At 45.7% G+C, this 16,379-nt stretch overlaps 1 protein-coding gene across 9 annotated transcripts in view; it reads left to right on the top strand.

Annotated features, from left to right (window-relative positions):
- Nucleotides 1–2,869: 2,869 nt before the first annotated feature.
- Nucleotides 2,870–16,379, top strand: part of LOC147701201 (sialoadhesin-like) — a 473,651-nt gene continuing 460,141 nt past the window's right edge. For 6 of the 9 annotated variants that reach the window (XM_086929948.1, XM_086929946.1, XM_086929954.1 and 3 more), the window contains exon 1: nucleotides 2,870–3,024. The gene's annotated coding sequence lies outside the window, so the exon portion shown is untranslated. The remainder of the gene's footprint in view (nucleotides 3,025–16,379) is intronic. The other 3 variants (XM_086929947.1, XM_086929950.1, XM_086929953.1) reach the window with 2 other exon arrangements.

A 16,379-nucleotide genomic window follows, 5' to 3' on the forward strand; every position in this document is an offset into this window, starting at 1 on the left:
AAGTACATACAACAGGTCTCTTTTCGACACATCATTTGCACGCAGTCTAGAGCTGAGACCTAAAAAGGGTGTCTCAAGGGAATCCCAGCTGCCCTGTTTACAATGGATACTGAGAAAACTTTGGACGTGACGAGCTAGGAATTCCTATAGGAGCTTTAACCAAAATAGAGATGGGGCAAATAATGAAAAGCTTGATACTACGTAATTATCATTCCCGACAGCTAGAGTAGGGGTGAATGACATTGACTCTCAGAAACTTTCCAGTCAAAGGGGCCCGAGGCAAGGTTGCCATCTATCCTATATTCTATTCATTCATGTGATTGAAACGGAAGCTTCTTTTACTAGGAAGATACCAATTATTAAGGAAAGATTTCGAGACCCAAGGATAAAATCTGTCTTTTTGCAGATGACATAGTCCTCACGATTACTCAACCAGACACTAGTTTACCTGCCTTAATGGGGAAATTGGAAATGAAGACAAATGGGAGATTCTTAATAGCAACCTCTCCCCTGAATGGGTAGTCCAGCTAAAGACCCCCTCATCTCAAAGGTAAACTAAGTTAACTTCTCTATAAAATATTTGGGTCTTAATATATCTAACACGATCAGATATTGGATGATACTAAACGGTAGTGTTTTAAAAATAAAAATTTTAGTTGGCCCGGGTAGGAGGATAGATAGATATATGGATGGATGGATGGATGGATGGATAGATAGATAGATAGATAGCGCCTGCCTTACCTGTTTCAAACTATGGTGCCACCAACGTTCTAGGTCTGGTACCTATTTAATGGGTCTCCGGAGTAGTTTACTTGAGTGTGCGCACGTGCAGGCAAGCTGTGATACGCTGGTTGGATGGCTCCTCTATAATCTTGGCCTGTCGGGGAGTAAAATCCCTGGCCAAGGTAAGAAAACTTTTACAGCAAGCCGACCTGGAGGAAAACAAAGAAGCTTGACTGACCTGCTGACTCATCTGTGTATAAATGGATGGAATGTAAATTATATAAATAGACTAATTAGTAAGCAGGACCACAGAAGTTGGTTTTTAAAATTTACCTTGCTTGCACTAACCGTCGAACTGCGTATTCCCATGATCCTGCTATTTTCCAGGGTGCTGTAATCAGCTACTTAGTTGTTTTCAAATTTTGAATAGATAGCACTCAACTTATTTTACATTGTGTTGACTCAGTGATAGTATGTCTTTTACGTTACCATTCACTAGAGCAGGACTATATAACAGCAAGGTCGAGAAGCACTACCATGGTTCTGTAAGGAAAATTATGTACCAAGTCAACAGTTTTTTTAATGTATTTTATATTTTCTTCCGATGATTAAGTATATGCACTTTAGCTAAAATATCATTAATGTTGTCTGGTTTTAATTGTGAAGGTACAGATACATATATGTATTCATTTGGAAATGTGTAAAGATTTTAATTAATCATACAATAAATGAGGACTTGACTTGACTTGAGTGTGCCCAAAGCACCTTTATTGCCGCTATACGGAGACGTCCATGATGATAAGTGTTTATCCTCATTCAGCTTATTAGGAAGCACCTATTTAGGTCTGTAGGTTATTCAAGCTTGATTACTTAAAAGAATTGTCCCCTATACTGTGTTCCTGTCTTTAAATTCCATTCATTAGCTATGGCGCGAGCAGTAGTTATTCCTGTTAATTACAGGCAAGCAGTAACTGCTCACTTAACTAGACATGGGCTCGCTAATGGTGGAGGAGACGTTACCTTCGCGGTTGAAGCACACAGAGCTTACAGATGAGAAGTTTTTAATTTTATATGTTGTTAAATGGAGCCATCAAACACAATGGGAAGTGGAGAAGGGAAAAGATATCCCTAAAAGATTTATTATGAAATGTCCAGATATCTTTGAAATTTACCCCACAGGGAGACCGAGTAGAACATTCGGATGAGATGGACTCCTACTCTGCACAGACTACACCTTATATACGCAGGTTCTTCATATAAGTGCTGGATGTGTAACTCTGGGGAGGGAACGATGGAGACATCTGAAGGGACTGACAGTTAATCAGATATTTTAGAAGGAAGCGTTGAGCAATGTATGTAACGTTATGGAACTCTGATTATACAGAACCCGGACTATGTCCTCTTACACATAGGCGTAGCCACCGGTTTACGTGGAATCAAGGTTCGCAGTGCCATGCCATGATCTTCATATGTTGGGACCTGCAAAGAGACTCATAGCGAGGTGCTGGAAATTAAACAACCCACTCATGCAGTGCAATGGAGTGAAGTCTTGTGACAACCCATGGCCACAGAGAAGATGACTGGTGATGGCCAACACCCCACTGAATGCGTCAAGCAGGTGTGAGCCCATTGGTTCTCCTCATAGGGCAGGAGTCTCCACCCTTGGGGGAGCTCTGGGTCTGTTTGGGATGAAGGCGCCTCAACAATGTCAGACCGGATTCTAGTGCAGGAGGGGTTGGGGAGGGAGACGCCCTCAAGAGGATACAATATGCAGGGTGGGAGCGATGAGTAAGTTCCGTCGTTCATTGTGACATCGATGAATGCATTGCGTCCTTTAAATGCTTATGAAATGTTATACGATTGTTCCCTCTTCAATGTTGTGTGCAATACGAACACACAAATAACACTTTCGAGGTGGGAACTCCCACCTTTCGTACGCCATTCATTTGAACAACAGAAACCACTGTAATAAACAGGAAAAGTGAACCCAGTTGCAGCGCGCGCTGAATTGAAGGCTGTCATCATGAGCATCGTCCTTGCAGAGGGTGAACCACGAACATTTCCAAAACTCATTCTCTTTTCGACACTTCCTTCCTTCTCAGAATGGTTCCTCTAATCTGATGTTCCTTTTTTCCCGAAAACCTCTGAGCCCCGCGCCGCCACACCAGTAGTGCAAGAAGTGCTTGTTGTTCATCGGTATCGGTCACCGTCCCCTGACAGTGCCGTTCCTCGGAGCGCTTCGCTTTTCACCGGAGATGCATTATTAGGTCTCCTTGGACGGACTGGGTGTATGTACTTCAGGTAGGTGTCGCCATTTTGTAACTGCCACCGCTTGCCACTAACAGCTACTCTTCCGCTCCCCTACTACTCCTCACCCGGGCGCGCCCCCGCCGTTTGAAGAGGTTTCACTGCAGAATTTAACTTCGGGGTCTGCAAGTGGACGCTCGAACTAGAGTTACGGCAGGACGGATGGCTGTATCTCTTTCACATTCTTTAAAAGATTTTTCAGAACCATTTTCAAAAGGGTAACTCTCCCTGACAGGGTAATGCCTATTAAAGAGGGGGGTCGGGGTGGGAAGGGGGTTGTATTAAGGATCAGAGCTGCCGAATTTAGAGTTGGAATGCTAGGTTCGAGTCTCGTCATCGCGTGACATCCTGTGATTCTGGGCAAATCACCCAGGGCCTCATTTATGAGAAATGACGCATGGCTGCATGAAAGCAGCGATGCGTCACTTCTCAGTGCGCACTCCTTGCGACATTCCTGATGCGTCATATTTAATGTTTGACGCATCATGTCGCAAGGAGTTACAGATACGTCAGTATTTCTGACGTATCAGTAAGCGCAAAAGTGACGCATTGCTGGAGTGTGTCACAAAAGTGACGCAACTCTAGCAATGCGTCCTTTCACATGGGCAAGCCCGATGTGAAAGGGCCTGCGTCAGTCTTACGCCTGCTGTGAGGCAGGTGCAAGATTTTGACGCAACCAAAAAGACAGCTCCTGAGGCGGAAGCCGGGAGTATTGCTCGTTATTTTAACAATTCAATCTGTCACAAAACTGCTTTTTTACCTGTGTGTTACTCGGCCCTGAGCACTCCCCCCTGACTTGAGTCGCCGTTCACGCCGCGCAGCCAATCTGAACACTGCTGCGGGTGTAGCCAATCTCGTGCCGCCAATTACGAGGAAGGTGAGGCCACGCCCACCTCCATGAGGCCACGCCCCCTCTAGCCGGTATTTAAGTTGCGTCAAACACCAAACGCGCTATTACCAAAACGACAGCTCCTGAGGCGGAAGCCGGGAGTATTGCTCGTTATTTTAAAATTCAATCTGTCACAAAACTGCTTTTTTACCTGTGTGTTACTCTGCCCTGAGCACTCCCCCCTGACTTGCGTCGCCGTCCACGTCGCGCAGCCGATCTGAACGCTGCTGCGGGTGTATCCAATCTCGTGCCGCCAATTACGAGGACAGTGAGGCCACGCCCACCGCCCTGAGGCCACGCCCCCTCCCTTCTCCTACAAAGCATGTGCCTGGGCCGGACGCGCAGCGGACGCGTGCAGCGGGCACGCCGCCAGCGCACGAAGGCGCGCCAAAGGCAAGCCCGTCTGCGCCCGTCCGCAACCGGCCGGGACTAGGGGCTATACCCCTTGCCGGTTCTATTAGAAACTTGTCCACGCCCATTCGCTACTCTCGCAGTGAGTTGCTAGCCTTTCACAATGATAAAAAGGGTGTCAAAACACATTTATGTACCCAAACGGAGCCAGGTTCATCCTATGGGCCAATCTCTTGCCTCGCCTGTCGCTGGTCCAGCATGGGTCAAACCCCATCAGGTAACCACACAATCCACGAAAAAAATCACCTGACTCTGAACTGTCTATATTTGAACGCTAGATCCCTACCTAAACATGCCATGGACATTTGGGATCTACTCACATCTAAGACCCCAGACCTGATGTTCATGACCGAAATCTGGTTATCCGAGACCAATGCTCCAGATCTAGCAAACGCCCTCCCCTCTAATTACAAAATCATTACGCAAGACAGACCTGGTAAAAGAGGAGGGGGGGTTGCTGTGATATTTAGGGACCATTTAACATGCTTTGCGGAATTAACAACTGCACACATCGAACATCAGACTTTACCTTTTAAAGTACTCTATGAGGGCCTCACCATCCTAGCTGGTGCAGTTATATACAACCCCCATGGACAACAAGCCAGTCTCGGCGCCAAACTATTGAACCAACTCCTGCCACTTTGCCTAAAACACAAAAATTATGTAATTGTTGGCGATTTCAACATTCACTATGAGAAAATGGATGCCCCGGGTACCTCCCAGCTGGAATATGACATGGGAATTCTCAATCTCAAACAGTGGGTAGTGGGCCCCACTCATACAGCTGGCCATACACCAGACCTACTATTTACCAACGTCGAATCCGCCAACATAACAGAGGTCCACCCCCTATCCTGGTCGGACCACTCCCTTATATCCTTCTCACTTGACCTTCCCGGTAAACCTTTGAAATCCAAGGTAGCCCCTCACATTTCTAAACGAGCCTGGAGGCTAATTAACGAATCTAATTTTGAGAAACACTTTTAAGATGCTAATACCAAACTATCGGAGGACTCCTCGGTCTGTAATGACGTTGCCCTATTAGATAATGCAATATTGCAAACACTAAATAAACTAGCCCCGATGCGGGAAACCAGAAAAAAATCTATAACAGAGAAATGGTATACCCCCCCATCTAAAAAATCTCAAAAAGGAATGCCAAAAAACTGAACATCTATGGAGACAGTCCAAAGACAGTGAAGCAAGACTAGCCTATGTCCATAAACGGAGGCAGTTTATTCTTGCTATCAAAAATGCCAAGAAGGATTACTTTACTCAGCGCATTCATGAGAACAGCAATTCAGCGAAAGAACTGTTTAGAATAGTGAAAGACCTGAGCAAACCATCTAGCACATTACAAACACTCACTCCCTCGACTGAGGCTTGTGAGCGTATCAGCATCTTTTTCTCTGAAAAGATCAAGAAAATATACTCCACCTTCACCCCCCAACATACCCTCAGCAACTCAAACAACCCATCCAAGACCGCAATGCCATCAGAAGTACCCACAGCTCCACCACACTCAGGAAATGTACCCCGCTTAACCAGTTTTGAACCTCTCTCTACAGATGAGGTCCTAGCAGTTCTGAACACAGTCAAATCTGGATCCCCTTCGGATCCCTGCCCCCAAATCGTTAACCACTGCTACCTTCCCTGATGCTTGGAAGCACGCCTCTGTGACCCCCCTTCTGAAGAAAGCGGGATCTGACATTCTCAATCCAGAGAACTACAGACCCATCTCCCAGCTTCCTTACCTCTCTAAAGCTCTAGAGAAACTGGTCAATGTACAGCTGACTAGGTACCTAGAAAGTAACTCCCTTCTGGATCCGTCCCAGACCGATTTTAGAGCCAATAACAGCACCGAGGCAACGCTGCTGGCAGTGTCGGACAGTATCAGATCCTCCACCGACCAAAGTGGAGCGGTGGCGCTGATACAGCTTGACCTGTCAGCGGCGTTTGACACGGTATCCCACAACTGTCTGCTGAACATACTTAGGAGCAAGGGAGTTCAATCCACGGCATTGAACTGGCTACACTCTTTCCTGAGCAACCGCACCCAGGCAGTACATATGGGTCAGTTCCACTCAAAGCCCAACCCATCGGCTGCGGGGTCCCCCAGGGTGCCTCACTGAGCCCCACTCTTTTCAATGTCTATATTTCATCTCTTGCTGACATTGGAAGGAAGTGGGGCATCGGCATCTGCTCCTATGCGGATGATACGCAGCTGATGGTGGCCATGGACGAAGGGCCCGAGGTAACCAAAACCAAGTTACATGACTGCCTTTCCGAAATGGCCCAATGGATGCATGATCACTGTCTAAAGTTGAATGCAGGCAAATCGGAGATTCTTCTATTCGGTGGCGCCAAACATGTGTGGGATGCCACATGGTGGCCACCTTCACTGGGATTGGCCCCCACTCCAAAACAACATGCCAGGAACCTAGGAATCATCATGGACAATGCCTTGTCCATGAAGGATCACATCCGATCCCTTTGTGGCAAGGGCTTCGCCATACTAAAACTTCTTGCCAGGATATTTCCCTGGATACCCCTGGATTGCAGATGCTCAGTCACACAGGCCCTATTGGTCAGTCGCCTGGACTATGGCAATGCGCTGTTTGTAGGGATGAATGAACATCTATTCTCCCACTTACAAGTTTTGCAGAATCTGGCGGCCAAACTCATTTGCAACAAAGGTAAACGAGACTCGGCATCGGAATGCTTGAAGAAACTGCACTGGCTCCCTATGCTTCAGAGGGCTGCCTTCAAACTGCTCAGCCATACACATAGGGCTTTACAAAAGACTGGCCCCCCAATCCTCCAAGGGAAGATTTAATTTTATGTGCCCAATAGGAATCTACGCTGATTTCAATCCGCTTTGGCTAAAACCAAACGTATCTACAAAGTCAGAACAGGCGGCCGTTCCTTTTCCTATCTAGCAGCTAAAAAATGGAATGAGCTCCCTACCGACCTAAGACACACCACAAATTATCTCCAGTTTCGCAAAAAGTTGAAAACCCACCTCTTCACCAATCCTTAATATCTCAGTATACGCCATCAGTAGCCCTCATTTGGTATAAAGCGCCTTGATATCCCATGGGATGAGTGTCAGGCTCTACAAAAACCGCAAATAAATAAATAAATAAACGGTGTCCTAAAAGTGACGCAGTGAAATCTCATAGATTTCATGGCGTCACTTCAACGACCCCTCCTTGCGTCAATACGCCCCCCTTGCATACATTATACCTGGCGCAGGTATAATGTGGCGCAGAGGTTTACAAAGTGACGCATCTACCTAGATGCGTCACTTTGTAAATATGGCGCAACAAGGTGCATTTTTTACGCCACTGGTGAGTCACAAAAAGTGACGCACTGGCGGCGTAAAAGTGACGCACAGTCTCATAATTGAGGCCCCCAATATCTCCCTGTCCTCAAGATACAACAGCTAACAAACTGGTGCTCCTGTAAAGTGCTGCGGGTCCTAGTTCGCGATATATAAACGGTAAACCCTAAAACAAAAAAAACGAATAATTTATTGCTTACTAAGTTCTGGCTGGCTGTGCAGTACTGTGCCAGTGTAATGCAAGTTCTGCAAGAATTCTTGAGTAAGATCACCCAATTCCATGTCAGAACCCCATATTTCAGTCCTGGATTTTCCGTGCAAGGGCCTGATTTAGATTTTGGAGGACCGGTTACTCCTTCACAACAGTGACGGATATGATCCCATCTGCCGAAATATAAAAATCCTATAAGATATAATGAGATTCATATTTCGGTGGACGCGATATCATTCAGTCACTATTATGAGGGAGGAACCTGTCCAATGAGAGCTAAATCAGGTCATAAATGTTGGAGGTGAACAGGGACAGCCAGGGATTCAGCTATCAACAGTTCAACAGGTGTAGCAGCACCGGAGCTTATGTAGCAGCACCAGGGCCCAGAACTGATGTTCCTTTTGCACCTCAGTTGTGGCCGATTTTTTACTGTGTTCCACAGGCTGTGGGCTCCTATTTTCCTTATATTTGTTAGGGTCTCTGACAACGTTGCAGGACCCATGGGCAAAGACTTGAGACGCAGTACCAACACATCTCAAATCTGGAAGTCCTTATAAACATCCATAACATGAAAAATCACCAGGTGTGAAGTGAAAAAGAAAGAAGCTCTGTGTAAAATAGTAATAGTTTACTAATTAGTAATAATTTATGAACTGGTCATCTGGCACTGCTGAGGAAATCTGATACTACCTGGGATCCTAGCTGGTATTCTAAGAAACCGTGTAGAAGGTTACACTAAGGATATTCTGTAACATTGACAAGAAACTCAAGAAAAGCTCACACTGCAGGTGTCCTACGACTCGAGAACCTACTGCTGGAGGAAGCTAATAGTTCCTGGGATCCCAAAACTGCAGAAAAGGCTTTCACACAGGAGCGCAGCTACCATTAGTGCAGCAGGTGCTGTGACACCAGCGTAAGAGCTGTGTGGGGCTCATTACATCCTGATATCTGCAGCCGATTTTTGCTACCCCGACAGCAGATAAAGAGGCGGTTTCCTTGTTTGTGCCAGAGTCCATTGCATCCTGGCTGCGCTTCTGCGTTCAAATTGGGATCTCATCACACTTAGGGTTTTTGTGTGGCATTTGCAGAACACTTAATTGTGCTTTCTGGTGCTGCTGGGCTTGCATGATACATGGTCTTCTCTCTCACTGCTTTAGATGATAGCATCTCTGTGATCCAGGTGGACTTACATGTTGTTGAGTTTGTTTGTTTCTGTGGATTACAACTTGAGTGTCTGTAGACCAGACCACACAGGCGAAAGACTGGTGACAAGTCCTGGAATGCAGGGCATCTCTCTTGCCCAGGGCTTTACTGGTCACTTTTCCCATTCCACCTTAATTGGGTGAACATCAGGGCCTCAGAAATACTGACTGAACAAGTCCTGAGACAAGCATTGCTCTGCTTTTGTGGCCTTGTGTTTGGTGGTATTTCTAAGTTGGTCTCCCTCTAGTGACTGTTCCTGGCCAGGACTCCATTTGGGGTTTATTAATAGCATCTTTGAGCCAAAAACCTTGGGGTCATTGTTTGACGACAGACTCACAATGACCAAACAAGTGAACGCTGCCACCTCCTCCTGCTTCTTCATCCTGCGCATGCTCTGCAAGATTTTCCATTCACTCCCCACCGACACCAGACAAACAGTCGCACAGGCCCTCATAATCAGCAGACTGGACTACGGCAATGCACTCCATGCCGGCATCCCAAATCAACTCATACAAAGACTGCAGATCACTTAGACTGCCACCACCGGACTCATCCTCAACATTCCCTGCAATGCTCACATCAAGCTCCACCTCAGAGACCTAGAGTGGCTATCAATCCAGAAGCGATGCCAACTCAAGCGGCTCACCCAGTGTTAGAAATGGGGATCTCTTGTTGGCAAAGGTAGGCACCTTTGTCGAAATAGGGACACTTACTTCTTGTCAGGGTAAGTGGGATACACACTTTAGATAACTCCTGCTCACCCCTTGGTAGCTTGGCATGTGTAAAGTATTTGTACCAACACTCACAGTAACACAGTAAAATCACCACAAAAGGACACCACAACAGTTTCATCTAAACTGAACAAGACCAAAATGACCAAAATTCAACATACACAGTTAAAAATATGACTTTAGAAACGTTATTGCAAAAATAAAGCTTGTAGAAATCAAAAAGTATCAACTGGGGCTAGAGCAACGTCGTGACAGCAATAAATCCACAGCACAGGACCTTGGAAACAAAGTCTGTTATGATGCACAGCATCAAGGAAGTGAGGCGTCGGTGCTGATGATGAGGCCGGCTCTCCTGCTGCTATGGGGAGGCGAGGTGTCGTGTCCGCGAGAAGGAGACGTGTCGTGTCCAGGACAGGGGAAGGCGGCTGAGTTGGCAGTGAGGCATCGGTTCCGGTGACGATGCGAAGTAAGCAAGTTCGTGCAGTAACCCTCGGCGGTTATCTTCACCACGATAACAGGATGCAGGTACTGGCAATCACATAGTCAGTGCGAGTGCCAGCATCAGGCACGGCCGATAACTATACGCGTCGGTGGGCATCAAAGGGCGTTGGAGCTGCGGTGCAGGCCGGGCGGTACGTTGTTCACTTCATGAGCGGTGCCCAGGCCTAGGTGCAGGTCTTGGCATTATAGCATTATAGCGGCATCGCTGACAGCAACTGAAACAGGTTTTCTTACTTCTCTTAGGATTCTTCGAGCTCCCAACAGCAGGAACAACCTGCAGAGGCCCAACACGGTCACAGGCACCTCTTGGTAGGTCAGAGCTCCCAGCAAGGAAGTTCAGGGGAGTTGGGGGTGTGTTTATGTCCCTGAGACTTCAAAACAGGAGGCACACTCTACTCTAGCCCTTCAAGACTTTCCTCAAGCATCACACAGCAAAGTCCTTCTCCTTTCCTTGGCAGAAACAGCAACTGCAGGTCAAACCCCAGACACACAGGAAGGGCAGTACTCTTCCTCAGTTTCTCCATCTCTTCTCCTTGGCAAAGGTACCTCTTGGTTCCAGAAGTAGTCTAGAGTCTGGGGTTTTTGGTACGATACTTATACCCCAAAATGTATTTGTTCTCATTGTGCAGAGGGCTCTGAGCCTAGTTCTGCCTTCACTGGTGCAGCATGCCCACAGGAGGTGGAGACAGCATTGTGCAAGGGAGATAGGCTCCATTCAGGTGCAAGGTAAATCTCCTCCCACCACTCTATATGCCGCGAGGGTCTATTCAGCTCAGTTCTGGGTCAGCCAGGAAGCGCCAGGCACACCTCAATCCCCCAAGAGGCTGTCTACAGGGATTGCACATCCTCTGTCTTTGTCACACTGAAACCAGACAGTCAAACCACAAAACAGGCAGAGGCACACAGAATGAATGAACAAGAAAATAGCCACTTTCTAAAAGTGGTATTTTCCAACACACAATTTTAAAACCATCTTTACTAAATGATGTGTTATTAAATCCAGAGTTCAGGGATACCAAACTCCAATTCTCAATCTTATCCCTATGGGAAGATATATTTGTAACATGTCCTACCTTTCACATACACTGCCTCCTGCCCAGGGGGGGTACCTTGGGCCTACCATAGGGATGTCCTAGGTGTAAGAGAAGGGAAGGGAAGAGTAGGGCCTGGCAAGCGGGTACATTCCCCAGTAGAAATGGCAGTTAACAAACTGCGCACAGGCACAGCGGTGGCAGGCCTGAAGCCTCTTTTGAGGGCTACTCTGTGGATGGCGCAATCAGTACTGCAAGCCCACTAGTAGCATTTGATTTACAAACCCTGGCTCACTCAGTGCACTTTACTAGGGAAGCACTGGTAAAACAAATATGCCAATTCGGGAGAAATAATCAAAATACCAATTTACACAGGGAGCACTTGCACTTTGACTCTGATCATCATTGCAAAAGTGCCCAAAGCACCTAAGCCAATAAAAACAAAATCCAGCACAGCATCAAAAACACAGGAGGTAGAGGCAAAAAGTCAGGGAAGACCACACCAAAGATTCCAGGTCTAACACCCAGGAATACAAAAACGTATACAGCGTCAGACCTGCGAACCTTAACCAACTTTCATCAGCCCACCAGCGTCCTTCCACCTCTCGCAAATACTGCATGTCCACAAGAGCAAGTCAGGAGGACGCTCTTTCTCCAACAAGCTGCCAAATCCGGGAATGACTTTCCACACCACATCAGGATCTTGTTATCCCTTCTTGAATTCTGCAAGAAACTGAGGACCTAGCTATTCAACTAGCAGCCCTATTGCCATACTAACAAACTCAGTGCCCCCTCAAGTTAAATGTGTGCTCTACAAATCCAAATAATATAAAATAACAGAACGCCCAAGGGTGATATGCATGTCCTAAGCATTATTGCCTGATTCTTTGCTGAAACATGTAGCACTTCGAGCAATGGCTCTACTTTTAGAGCTCATATGAACACTGAAAGCCAACAGCAGCTGGAGGAAGGAGATTCTTTTTGTTTTGTGTACCCACAAAAACCTAAGGGCCTTATTTTGAGTTTGGTAGTCTGACCGCCCAAAGAACCCTAGGAGACTGCGGCGCCAGTGTTCTATGGACCTCCCTATTATGAGTTTACCTTGGTGACCACAGAGTGGCTGCAGAGATTTTGCAGTGGTGATACATTTTCAATGTGTATTGATGCCTGTGTGAGCATTTCAACTGCATATGTGTCGGATGCACACATATGTATGATATATTTTTAAAATTACCTCCTACTCATTGCCGTTGTCAGGCCTATATTTGGGAAGCCCAAGCAATGGGTATACGGTACAGAAATAACTCACCTGTACATTGCTGCAAACAGGGCCATAATCCTCTGTGTGAAGATGCTGCTGTGGTACCTGGGTTACCTGATCAAGGGATCGACCTCAAACTCTGCCTGGAAAAACAAGAAAGGGCTGAGTACGAGCCTAAATCCTTTGTTTTTGCCAACTGTAAGCTTGATGTCAGACCGCCGCAGTCAGCTCATAGAAAAGGTAACTTGTAATACAGATGGCAGTGAAACTCCGTGGTACCATACTATGGCAGCTGCCTTTCCTCAGCTGCGACCCCGGAGGTCGTCGATCTGCTGGCAGTCTTAGCAAAGTCAATCCACAAAACTCGTAATACGACAGTCATACTACCGAGCACGCGGGGGTCGGACAGCGGGTACCACAGTCAATGGGGCTCCAAACTCGTAATAAGGCCCTAAGTCTTTTTGGCCTTTTGTCCCCTGCTTATTCCCCTAAGGCTCCACTCTCACCTATTACTGTACCAATTTACCCTGCTGAGATAACAAATTGTCTACTTATTTTTGCTTGAAAACAAACAGTTGGTATTAAGGGTTGGAAAGCTAAATTGGAGTTCGTTGAGCAATATCTATGAAACAATGCCATTAATTCCAGACAAAGCTAAAATTACTCTTATTTTTCTTAAGATATATTTTAATTTGCTGACACATAAAGATCCCTTAGTATATTCCCCAATTTTCTTCCTTTGTACAGTTTAATGCACCACAGCCCTGCGAGACCATACAAATAGCAATACAGCGTTATATAGGCCTCTATTAATGTGACGAAACAGGTATTCTTTGAAAGTGCTGGCCTGTGAATACCATCTTCCACTTTCACAGAGCTAGGGATATTCCTCTCAGGTGTTTGGTTTTTGAGATTGACCCCAACATTTAAAAAAAAACATTTTGCCATAAAGGGGATATCCACATTTTACTAGCCTGACAATGATGTTTTCCAGGAGTGCTGCAGGTTCTCCTGGCCGTACACATTAAAAAAAAATGGTGGCAGTAATGCAGGTTAAACAAAATTCCCAACCTGTTCTTTGGACACGTAAAAGGAAAACACACTCAAATTTATTAAATTTACAATGAAAACTGCATAAACATGCAGTGGTCTGCAGGTCTCGAGTTCCAATGCCAATGCCAACTCAGCTGTCCATCCTTCTGAGGCCAGTAAGTACCATTAAGTTGGGTAAAAGGAGCACCTGCTATTTATAGTGGTTAGAAACAGGAGATTGTTTAGTAATGCTCTACGTAAAAATAAGTTATTACTATTTTATTTTATATGATCTACAAACTCCTGAAATAGGGCCACTGGACAGCTTTAGAGAACTGACATTGCGTCAATGTGAATTAATACATTTTCCATGCATAGCCTTTGGCACAAATATTATTGCTTCTAGGCACTCCACAATGTGTAGCAGATAATCAAAGTCTATAAAACATTATTTACCCTCTATTGCCCAAATAGGGAAGTGAGGATTTCAAGATACTCTAGTTCCAATGTAGTATGCAGATGTTATGTCATCCAAAGTGATCTTCTCAATAAATAGTTATTGTTAGGCCTGTCAGGCTTAGGGTGGCCTTCTCCCAAACCTTTTGCCTTCTCTCTGTGGTTTTTCTGAATGTGCTTTTCTTAGCATTAGAACTCTGTGCACTTTTCCACTGCTAACCAGCGCTAAGGTGCTTGTGATCACTCCCTAAAACATGGCAAATTTGGCTTACACCTAATTGGCATATATAAGCTACTTGTAAGTCCTTAGTAAAGTGGTATACCATATACCCAGAGCTGGTAAGGTAAATTAAATGCTAAAAGTGGGCTTGCTGCACTTATTGTGCTACCCACCTAAGTAGCCCTTTAAAACATATTCCAGGTCTGCCATTGTGGCCTGTGTGCACCTTTGAACTGTCAATTCTGCTTGGGAGGCCCTTTGCTAGGCCTAAAACATCCTTTTTAATACATATGTCACTCACTAAGTAGACCCCTAGACAGCCATAGGACAGGGTGCATTGTAATTAAGAAGCTGAACATGTGCCCTTAAGTTTTACTTGAATGTTGTTTTTCACTACTGGGAAGCCTAGCTCAACCGTAGGATAACATTCTGTTACCTTATTACATTTAATAAGTGCTAACATTGGTTAGGAACAGGTGGAATAGTCATGTTTGGTGTCTGAGGAATTGTACTTTAAAATCCTCTTTAATGGTAATGTCAGATTTTAAGTCACAATTTTGAAAATGGCACTTTTAGAACGCTGGCACTTCCTTGTCCTAACCATTTGCTGCCTTGGTCCTGTTCCTGGGTCACATGACTGAGTGTAATTGTCATTTGTGCTTTGTGTATTTCTCCCACACAGCCACACAATATAGGACTAGATATGCCTTGGTGAGCCATCTCAGGCAGATGGGGTGCGGAGCTGTACACAACTCCACTTGCACCTTCTATAGAATGTGCCCTGCTTTCACACAGAGAACTTCACACTAGCCTATTGTGCCTAATGACAAACTGGGACAAGTGCAGGTAGGCAGGAAGTTACAGAAACGTCTGTGGGAGAATGCCTCCAGAAATTTCTGCCACTTGAAAAGAGTCATTAGGTATAAACATAGGACCCTCAGACCCACTCTTTTGTTCACTTCTGAAACAGCAGAGGGACTCAGAGGACTGCCTCCTGCTGTGACCTGGCATGCACTCCAGAGGGACTGCTTTAATGCACCAAAAAGGACTGCTCTGCTGCCAGAAGGCTGCTCAAATCCCCAAGAGGTCTGTCCTGCTGCTAGAGCTCTGCTCTTCTACTTAAGCCCAGGACTTCCAGAGTAACTCCAAGGGTTAGTTGTCTGTTCTCCTGTTCAGAGTCTCAGGTACCTAAAACACTCCAACTATCTTGAACTTGAACCTTGACCCTACTTGAGTGAGTCCTGACTCTCAAAGTGGTGCTCTCCAGTCCTGGACCCTTGAAAGCAATGATAAAGGTACCCAAAAAGTGCTCTGAGAACTGTGAGGAGGCCTAGACTTACCTGCTTGTTTAACTGCCCAGTGGCATCACCGGCCAGCCTGACCTCACTGCAGTTACCACTATGTTCTTCTACTCGCAGAAGAGGTAACCGGCCGCATGCATCCCTCATTGGCTACAGCTGGCAATTTCACCCCCCAGGAGATTTTTTTGACTCTGGAGACTAAGTCCTAACGTAGAAACCTTCACCGTGACTTTGTTCAGCAACTCCTCGATGACGATAGCTACTCCTCAGATGTCACCTGTTGCCTTGCCACGTTGAATTCTTACGTTCTCACACATTTTTTCATATACATTTCTTTTTAAGTCTGAAGGTATGCTGAGACCGAGCCCAATCCACTTGGAATCCGAACCACACCCCATTTCGATCAGCCATAACATTTTACTTTACCCTAGTCTCATGCAAATCGAAGTCTGTGGTTGGCGTATTCATTTTTGTTGTTTCGGTGTCAAATAATTTATTACATCTACTCTGTTTTGCTAAATTGGTGTGGGACTTCTCTTGTGTTGTGTTTGCACTTTATTACCACATAAGTACAGCATGAATACATTTCCAAGTTAAACCTGACTGCATTTGTACCAAACTATCAGAGGCGTAAGCATATGCTAATTTAGTGACTTTTGTGGTTCACCCTGACAATGATCGTGGCTGTTGTTTTAGAAGGGATCAAACCCCCTCAACCAACAACAACCCAGTTGTATATGTTAATGTGTAAAGCATTCT

Source organism: Lissotriton vulgaris, chromosome 7, assembly GCF_964263255.1.
Source record: "Lissotriton vulgaris chromosome 7, aLisVul1.2, whole genome shotgun sequence".
In the NCBI taxonomy this organism is placed as follows: Eukaryota; Metazoa; Chordata; class Amphibia; order Caudata; family Salamandridae; genus Lissotriton; species Lissotriton vulgaris.